At 41.0% G+C, this 9,547-nt stretch overlaps 1 non-coding gene across 1 annotated transcript; it reads right to left on the bottom strand.

The window, feature by feature from the left end:
• Positions 1-6,226: 6,226 nt before the first annotated feature.
• TRNAR-CCU (transfer RNA arginine (anticodon CCU)) lies at positions 6,227-6,299 on the bottom strand. Its single transcript has one exon. It is a non-coding gene; the product is annotated as a tRNA-Arg (tRNA).
• Positions 6,300-9,547: the final 3,248 nt, after the last annotated feature.

Here is a 9,547-nt window from a genome sequence, read left to right as displayed (position 1 = left end):
ATAAAATGTTTCCCCTACAACATTACGTTTTTGAGACGTATTCAGGTTGATATGTGTAACTCTAGTTCATTAATTTTTATTGTCCTGCCCCATTCCACAAGAAGATAAACTCCACAAAGGCACAGATTTTCGTTGGTTTTATTCTCTGCTATATTCCTAGAGCTTCGAACAGTGCCTGGTACAAAGTAGGCTCAGTACATATTTATTTGATGGAATGAATGACGTGTGCCTGAAGTTCTACCTCTGCTGTTCTCTGAGTTAACATGTTGCTCAGCTATTTGGGAACTTAGTAGATCTTAATATACTGACCCACTTGGATTTTCAAATCTTTTTAAGGAATTCATTTTGCATACCCTTTACCACCAGAAGAGGGCAAGCTTGGAGAGAAGAATAGGTAAGAGATGGCCGTCAGTCATAAATGTTGGACCCTACCTGATCTGGAGACTCAAAGCCAACAGGTGGCAGTATGAGCGTGTTGGAAAACCAAGGTCAGGGATCCGGGATACTGGAGTCTCTGCGTGCAGGTGGGTGCCCCAAACACACACATTTCCCTATTTTTTTCTTTTGGTCAACTCATCCTTTATTAACATTAGTCTTCTGCAGCTTTATATAAGTTGTTGCTTTATATTTTCCCTTACATTCGACAATACTGATTTATTGGAGCAGAACAAAGCAGATTAAAAATTTTTTTTCATTGAGATAAAATTCACATAACATAAAAATCAGCATTTAAACTATTTTAATGTGCACAATTCAGTGGGTTTTAGTATATTTACAAAGTTATGCAACCATCATTACTATCTAATTCCAGAATATTTGTATCACCCCAAAAAGAAGCCACCCCATACCCATTTAGAAGTCATGTCCCATTTTCCCTTCCCTTCATTCTCTAACAACCATTAATCTACTTTCTGTCTCTATGGATTTGCCTATCCTGGGCATTTCATATAAATCGAATCATACAATATACAGCACAGATTTTTTTTTTCCTTTCCTTTTTTTTTCTTTTGGCTGCACGGCACGGCATGCGGAACTTCCCTGACCTGGGATTGAACTCACACCCCCTGCAGTGGAAGCGTGGAGTCTTAACCACTGGACTGCCAGGGAAGTCCTGTAGCACAAATTTTTTTTTTTTTTTTTTGCTTGTTTTTGTTTTTTTGCGGTACGCGGGCCTCTCACTGCTGTGGCCTCTCCCGTTGCGGAGCACAGGCTCCGGACGCGCAGGCTCAGCGGCCATGGCTCATGGGCCCAGCCGCTCCGCGGCATGTGTAGCGCAAATTTTTAATGGCAAGATTTATCTATGGTGTCAAGATAAGGCTATGTTTCATCTAAAATATCAAAGTTATATACAGGATGGAAAAAACATATGGTTTTGGAACAATTAGTTGCTTTAATATTTCCTACCAGAGTTTTAAGAACTACCCAAATTGGGTTTGCCTGCCCTCTTGGGCAGGAACACATCTCAGTTCCCTTGATTGCTGTGAGACAGAGACTAAAGGATAGAAACAACAAAGACTAATTAGCAGGGTTCACGTCCCCTTAATTCCTTAGCAAATAAAAAGCAAAGCGATATCTAGACATCACCCATCAAGTACTCAGATTCCTGCTGAAGTCCAGATTCTTTCATAGTCTTCATGGCTGTGGGCCTGGAACTGGCTGCAAGTGGGTTTTGCCCACATCCCACATCCCACATCATGGACACCCATGGGGACAGCTGAGCTATTATCAGCAAAGGTTGAAGGGAGCAGGGAGAAGGATTTGTCCTCCTGTTACAACTTTCCCAAGGGGAGAAATTGTGAGTTCATGGCAACTTTCAATCACAATAACTTTCTTAATCTTGTTTGAGATACACAGAAAATAGATCCTCTCAATGCGTTTTTTTTTACAGGCAACTATATCAAGAACAAAACAACTAGAATTTCCAACCCAAGGGGATGTGTAAGCAGGGGATTTAAAGATGCTTCAAATTCTCTCTCTTATATGGAATAGCACCTCCATTTGGAAAGGGCACAGGTCTTTCCTCAAAACAGTTGTCACTGGCTGTTACTCTGCTACCCATGAAAAAAAATCATTGCTTGTAGGTGATGCTTGGGGTCAACTGTGTAATGTGAACAAGTGACAGAGTGAGCAGAACTCTGAGTCTGTCTTCTATTTCAAGGAGAATGCTCTTCATACCGAAAATGGTTAAACCAAAGTGGGTTAGAAGAATGAGAGTATCTAACTTGTGAAGAGATCTAAATAACTTCAATCATCTGGACTACGTGAATTATGTCCAGCATACTCAGACAGCCCAGAATGAGTGGTTGAACAAATGTTATTTTGAAAATCAGGGGGAATGAAATCAGGATTGGATATTGGTGAATACAGAGGCAATTTTCCAAAAGGAGAAGGTGGAGAACCCACACCTAATTTTATCCTGGGCAAGACTCAAGAAAGGATTATTTAAGGTATTGTTTATGTGCTCTTACAGAGTAAGCACATCATTAGAAGTGAGAGTTTGCTAGAGACATGTATTTTCAGATTAACTTCTTTTCTTTTGAAAATATTAATGAATTTGTAGAAGAAGAAATGAAAATGAGAGTAATCTTGACTTTTGCAAGGCTTTGGAATATGTGTCTCATTACGTCTTCCAGACTCCAAGGTCTTCGAGTGTAGGGGATTATGCCCCATTTGTCTTTGGGTTCTCCAATGCCTAGAACAGTTTTATTTTTTAATTTATTTTATTTTATTTTTTTAAAATTTATTTATTTATTTATTTGGCTGTGTTGGGTCTTCGTTGCTGCGCGTGGGCTTTCTCTAGTTGCGGGGAGCGGGGGCTACTCTTTGTTGCGGTGCGCGGGCTTCTCATTGCAGTGGCTTCTCTTGTTGTGTTGCAGAGCATGAGCTCTAGGGACGCAGGCTTCAGTAGTTGCAGCAAGCAGGCTCAGTACTTGTGGCTCACGGGTCCGAAAGCACGTGGGCTTCAGTAGTTGAGGCACATGGGCTCAATAGTTGTGGCATGCAGGCTCAGTAGTTGTGGCACATGGGCTTAGTTGCTCTGTGGTATGTGGGATCTTCCCGGACCAGGGCTTGAACCTATGTCCCCTGCATTGGCAGGTGGATTCTTAACTACTGCACCACTAGGGAAGTCCCAAGAACAGTTTTAGTGGTTTGCTGAAGTTTGTGCTCTGGATAAACAAATATATTAATTGAATAAAGGAAGCAGTAAATATGACTCTAATGCTAATACAATTGAATGGTTACTGGCTAGACAATCTTTCCTAAAGGATCCAACCAGTGAATCAATATCAAACTATACAAGTGAAAAATTCAAATTGTGAAGCAATAAGTATAGGACAATACCATTTCAATTTTGAAAAATCATATATTTGCATAGTAAAATAGGGAAAATCTTTACATATTATAGGCAGGAGTGTAAACTAGTATAGCTGTTCCAGAAAGCAGTACTTAGTGAAATTAAAAATGTGGTATACTTTATTTATTTTGATTTTTTTAAAAAAATTATTTTATTTTTGGCTGCGCTGGGTCTTCATTGCTGCGCGTGGGCTTTCTCTAGTTGCGGTGAGCGGGGTCTACTCTTTGTTGCTGTGCACAGGCTTATTGCGGTGGCTTCTCTTGTTGCAGAGCACAGATTCTAGGTGCGCAGGCTTCAGTAGTTGCGGTGCATGGGCTCTAGAGCGCAGGCTCAGTAGTTGTGGCGCATGGACTTAGTTGCTCTGTGGCACGTGGGATCTTCCCTAACCAGGGCTCGAACCCATGTCCCGTGCCTTGGCAGGTGGATTCTTAACCACTGTGCCACCAGGGAAGCCCAAAAATGTGGTATACTTTATAACCCAACAATTTGACTCCTGAGTTTGTATTCCAGAGAAACTCTTCACAGATCCTCAAGGAGATGGAAATGAGAAAGTTTATCATGGTTTTTTTTGTAGCAAAGAATACGACACAACGTAGGGCCAAGACCTTAGATGTGAGCAAGAGGGGCCTGTGCTCTGGACCCTGCACTTTATTATAAGTTTTCAAATATCACATAGATACAAGAAGTACATTTCTTAAAGTACATATGGGCACCTTGGTCTCTGACTTGGTGCTTAGGGCGGCAGGGCCTGACCTGTAACCTACATACTGTCATTTGTGACTAATGATATTCAGGCTCCAGGGAAATGCACCCACATATCTTGTCTTATGTCCTTTAAAAAGGTGGCACTGAGGGAATTCCCTGGCGGTCCGGTGGTTAGGACTTGGTGCTTTCACTGCCGAGGGCCCAGGTTCAATTCCTGGTTGGGGAACTAAGCGTGGTATGGCCAAAAAAATAAATAAATAAAATAAGATTAAAAGGTGGCACTGGGCTTCCCTGGTGGCGCAGTGGTTGAGAGTCCACCTGCCGATGCAGGGGACACGGGTTCGTGCCCCGGTCCGGGAGGATCCCACATGCCGCGGAGCGGCTGGGCCCGTGAGCCATGGCCGCTGAGCCTGCGCGTCCGGAGCCTGTGCTCCGCAGTGGGAGAGTCCACAACAGTGAGAGGCCCGTGTACCGCAAAAAAAAAAAAAAAAAAAAAAAAAAAAAAAAAAAAAAAAAAAGGTGGCCCTGATTTAGACTATTGTGAAGATCTGTAGGGTGTACTGGGCCAACTTTGGAGATGGACATGGAGGACTTGGAGCACCTGAGTGGCAAAAAAAAGTGCTTAGGTAAAAGGGAGAAGACAAATTAATTACTTAACAAATCCTTACTCTCAGATGCTACAATGCAATAGATTCTTGCATAATGCAGTGTCCTTTCCCAGTAGCGCTGAGCATCCCTTCCTTTGCTTCTCTCTTGGTATTCCAACTTGTAGTTCCTCATACATTAGCACTGTGTTTGCAGCAGATAAATATAGCAGCTGAGGAACATTTGTAATAATGAACAATTCATATTACTAAATTTGTGGTTTAGACATAACATGTGTAAAATAGAAAACTGATTCTTTACATTGGCAACTAAATGGACACCGAATATTAGAATTATGAATAGTTTTATTTTTATAAAAATATGTTAAAAGATTTAGTTAAAGTTTTAGAAAACTGAATTTAAAATTCAGCTTTATTTAAACTTTTTTTTTTTTTTTGTGGTACGCAAGCCTGTCACTGTTGTGGCCTCTCCCGTTGCGGAGCACAGGCTCCGGATGCGCAGGCTCAGCGGCCATGGCTCACGGGCCCAGCCGCTCCGCGGCATGTGGGATCTTCCCAGACCGGGGCACGAATCCGTGTCCCCTGCATCAGCAGGCGGACTCTCAACCACTGCGCCACCAGGGAAGCCCTATTTAAACATTTTTTGACTGAATACTCTGATATCCATTAATTGTAATTTATATATTGCCTTTTAATGTACTAAATACTTCTGAATATTTTAGTAGAAAAATACTTTTTTGAAAAACATACATGAAATTTCATTTCAATTTTTACTTTTACATGTACTTTAGTTTACTTTTAAAAAGAAAATACATTTAAGTTGTGTAAAGTCAATATATTACAGATTATTTTAAAATCTGGATCATTGAGAATGAATATAAGTCAAGGTCATTATAAATACAGAAAATATAAAAGTGGAGTTCGAAAACAAAAAAAAGAGTTGAAAAGAAAAGAAAGTCTTTGAAAGAGGGAGTCTTCTTACATTTTTTAAAATTGGAAACAATGAAAGCAGGAAGACTTCTATTGAGAATGACCCCCATGAGATTCTTGAATAGGAGATTACAATTTTTTATTTAATGGAGATTTGATAACTGATCCATGCAGTGAACCTAGGAAGAAAATTATTCTCTTCAGATTCACAGCTTAAACAGGCCAAATGAATCTCTGAAATTTCACATTCTTTATTAATGAAGATTTAATGACTAGCTAAAGCAATTCAAACGAATAGAGAAAAATCAACAGGTTGAATGATGAAGAAAAAACCTGAGGCTTTTCAGTGTTTCTTGAGCAATGATAATGAAAAATGATCCTAGATAATCACACTCTTCTGTTTGAAATGAATGGTTATAATTTTTCATTTCTATTTTCACTTAGCAGAAAATTTAGTAATTCATTTTATACCAAAATGCTTTCAATTGAAATTTAGAAACTCTAGAAATAGTATATTATATTTTAAGTTTAAAGAGTTAAGCTTTTTTAAAAATTTATTTAGGCTGCACCGGGTCTTAGTTGTTGGAAGCAGGATCTTCATTGCGGCTTACGGCATGTATGCGAGACGTAGTTCCCTGACCAGGGATCGAACCTGGGCTGCCTGCATTAGGAGCACGGAGTCTTACCCACTGGACCACCAGGGAAGTCCCTGTATTTTAAGTTTAAAGGCTATGTGTGTTTTTATACTGTAAGGCATCTCATAACCAATTTTCAAGGTCAGCTTTGACTAATGAAGGTATTTGTGACTGGAAATATTTAGGTTCCTGAATAAAAGAACAGAAATGTCACTGGCACATACAAAAACACACATGCTATTACTGGAACTGGAAAAAAAAAGGCTGAATAAAACAGCAAATGATGATAGCTTAACCAGCAGAAGTAAATACTGATGTAGGACGTTATTATAATACTCTTAAAGTAACATTATTTTAACAGCATAACATATCAGAGAATAGTGGAACATTTATAGATTTAGAATAAATGATTTTGAAAGTTGAAGCTAGAATGGCTCAACATTTAAGACAGATAATGATCACTATCTAGGGTGGAAAATTAAATATAAGATTATTAATATGGTGGTTAGCAAAGCGAGAGAAGAAAAAATGTGTAAAAAACTCCGAATCTGGGCTTCCCTGGTGGCGTAGTGGTTGAGAGTCCGCCTGCCGATGCAGGGGACATGGGTTCGTGCCCTGGTCCGGGAAGATCCCACATGCCGCAGAGCGGCTGGGCCCGTGAGCCATGGCTGCTGAGCCTGCGCGTCCAGAGCCTGTGCTCCGCAAGGGGAGAGGCCACAACAGTGAGAGGCCCACGTACTGCCAAAAAAAAAAAAAAAACTCCGAATCTTTGTATTATCAACTTCAACTAGGTTGTACAAAGTCATGTTGAATAATTTTATATGCACGCACATTTGAACTGCCAAAAAAAAAAAGTGGAAAATTAAGGAATGTTCCATTAATATTACCCCAATATAAAAAAGTATAGGCTTTTGGCTTAAGTAAAGAACTAAAAAAAGGTTTTATAATTTTTAGCACTGATTGAAAAGATTGCTGAAGGCAAGTCTTCTAAAAAACAAATCTGGCAGAAACTAACACAACAATGTAAAGCAATTATACTACAATAAAGATGTTAAAAAAAAAAGAGCAAGTTAAAAAAAAAAAAGAAACAAATCTGGGTGGTCCTGGAGGCATGTTTCTTTCCCTTATTTGGTAGTTTAGCAGAGGGCTCGCTCAGAGGCACTGAGCCTGTTTGCAGAGGGACGGTTAGGCTGCCGCTGGTGCCAGTGTTCCTACAGGTAGAGCTTCAAGGCTCTTCTCAAGGCCGTCAGTATAACACCTCAGCCTTAGGTTTACACACTCCTTGTCACTCTTCCTGGGCTCCAAATCCCTTGTTATATTCTTGTTTCTTGGAGAAACTAGATATTCCCTACACTCTCTTAGTCCACTTGATAAATATGTAACGCAGAGAGGGGACAGAGTCCTTTCTCCTTGAGTTCTGTTTGTGGCGTTTGTGCTGACTAACCCCTTTCCTCAGACAGGTGCCAGGGACTTTGACCAAGGTGCATTGAGAACACCTATGCCAGGCCTGTGCTGTGGGGTAGTGAGAGTTCAGGGGACTGTGTATGCTCTACCAGTAAATCCTGTGTTAATAGATGTACCATGTGGCACTAGTGGTGTAAGTCTATGACTATGATCCCCTCCATGCATGATAAAGCCTGTGATAAAGGTCCTGTAAAACTAAAGTGTACATGCCATAATTTAGCCCCAATCTGGAAACATTCATGAAACCACTTCTGAACTTGGTTCAAATCTGTTAGACTTAATCATGTCAACAGCAGTCACATTCTTTGGAACATATCAAAGATCACCTACTGTGGGAAGCCGTTGTTCTGCCATGCCGCAGATAACGTGGAAGCCGTTGTTCTGCCATGTCGCAGATAACACTTATCAGGGAGTAGCCCCAAGGCTATGTGCAAGGCTATGTGCCAGGCTATGTGCCACACATGCGCCACGACGAGCCAATATGCTAATGAAGGATCAGAATTGCAACCAATAAATTGTGAACAGCACATATCTTGTTGAGTTAACCAGCCAACCACAGGTTGAGTTAACCAGCCAACCACAGGTTGAGTTAAACAGCCAACCACAGGTTGCCACAGGTTATAGTGCATTATAAAAAGCCAGTGGGAACAAAGCTCGGGGTCTTCCTTCCATCTGTCTATAACCAAGCTGCACTCCAATAAAGTGTGATACGAGAAGAATCTAGCGTGTGGTGACTCGTCTTTCTGCTGGTCAGAAGCGGCTCGCCACAAGTGGTGCCGAAACCCGGGAACTTCGCACCCCGCATGGGAGACCGATTCAGAACTCGACACACGGAGTGGACCGTCGGTGAGTAGTCCAGGTATGTTTTTTTCACTTTAGTAAGTTGTTTGTTTAGAAAAGTGAAAATATAGGGACTACAGTAGATAGGCCTAAGACTCCTAGGAAAAGGAGAGAAAAACAAACAGAAAAATCGGATCCAAGAGAAAAACAAATAGAAAAATCGGATGCAACGCCAGGATTGTATCCACTTTTAGATGAATTTAAAGCGCTTTATTTGTCTCAGGATGAGTTGAATCCCAAGGAGGAGGCGGATCTGGAAGCTATGCTGGATTTAATTATAGAAGGAAAGGTATTTTCCGGTCTGGTTGATACCGGGGCTGATCGCAGTATTATTACTGCCACCTACTGGCCAAAATCCTGGCCTTTACAGACCTCCTCTCAGACCTTACAGGGTTTAAGATATGCCAAAGCACCCCAAATTAGCTCAAAAACACTGACTTGGCATTTTGAAAATCAGAGGGGGAAATTTCAACCCTTTGTGGTTGAAGGATTGCCACTTAATCTGTGGGGAAGGGATGTACAAAGCCAGATGAAATTAAAACTTACTAATGATTATTCCGAGACTGCACAGCAAATGATGCTCAGGTCTGGTTTTATACCAAGCAGAGGGATAAAGAAAAATTTACAAGGTACTGCTGCTCCTATAGAAGCTCAGGGAAACCCCAATCGCAGGGGGTTGGGTTTTTCTCAGGGGTCACTGAGTTAATGATTCCTATTACATGGAAGACCACGATGCCCGTGTGGATTCCTCAATGGCCGTTGTCTAAGGAGAAATTGGAAGCAACGTCACAGCTTATGGAGAAACAATTACAATTGGGACACTTGGAACCCTCTCAATCACCCTGGAATACTCCTATTTTTGTTATTAAAAAGAAGTCGGGGAAATGGCGCTTGCTCCATGATTTAAGAGCAATAAATCAACAAATGCAAATTATGGGACCCATACAGCGCGGTCTACCGGCCTTGACAGCCATCCCGCAAGGGTGACCTGTTATAGCTGTTGATATAAAAGA

The sequence above is a fragment of the Phocoena phocoena genome, chromosome 9 (assembly GCF_963924675.1).
Source record: "Phocoena phocoena chromosome 9, mPhoPho1.1, whole genome shotgun sequence".
Lineage (NCBI taxonomy): Eukaryota > Metazoa > Chordata > Mammalia > Artiodactyla > Phocoenidae > Phocoena > Phocoena phocoena.
The sequence above is the reverse complement of the archived record's forward strand: the minus strand, read 5'-3'. Positions and strand labels throughout refer to the sequence as shown.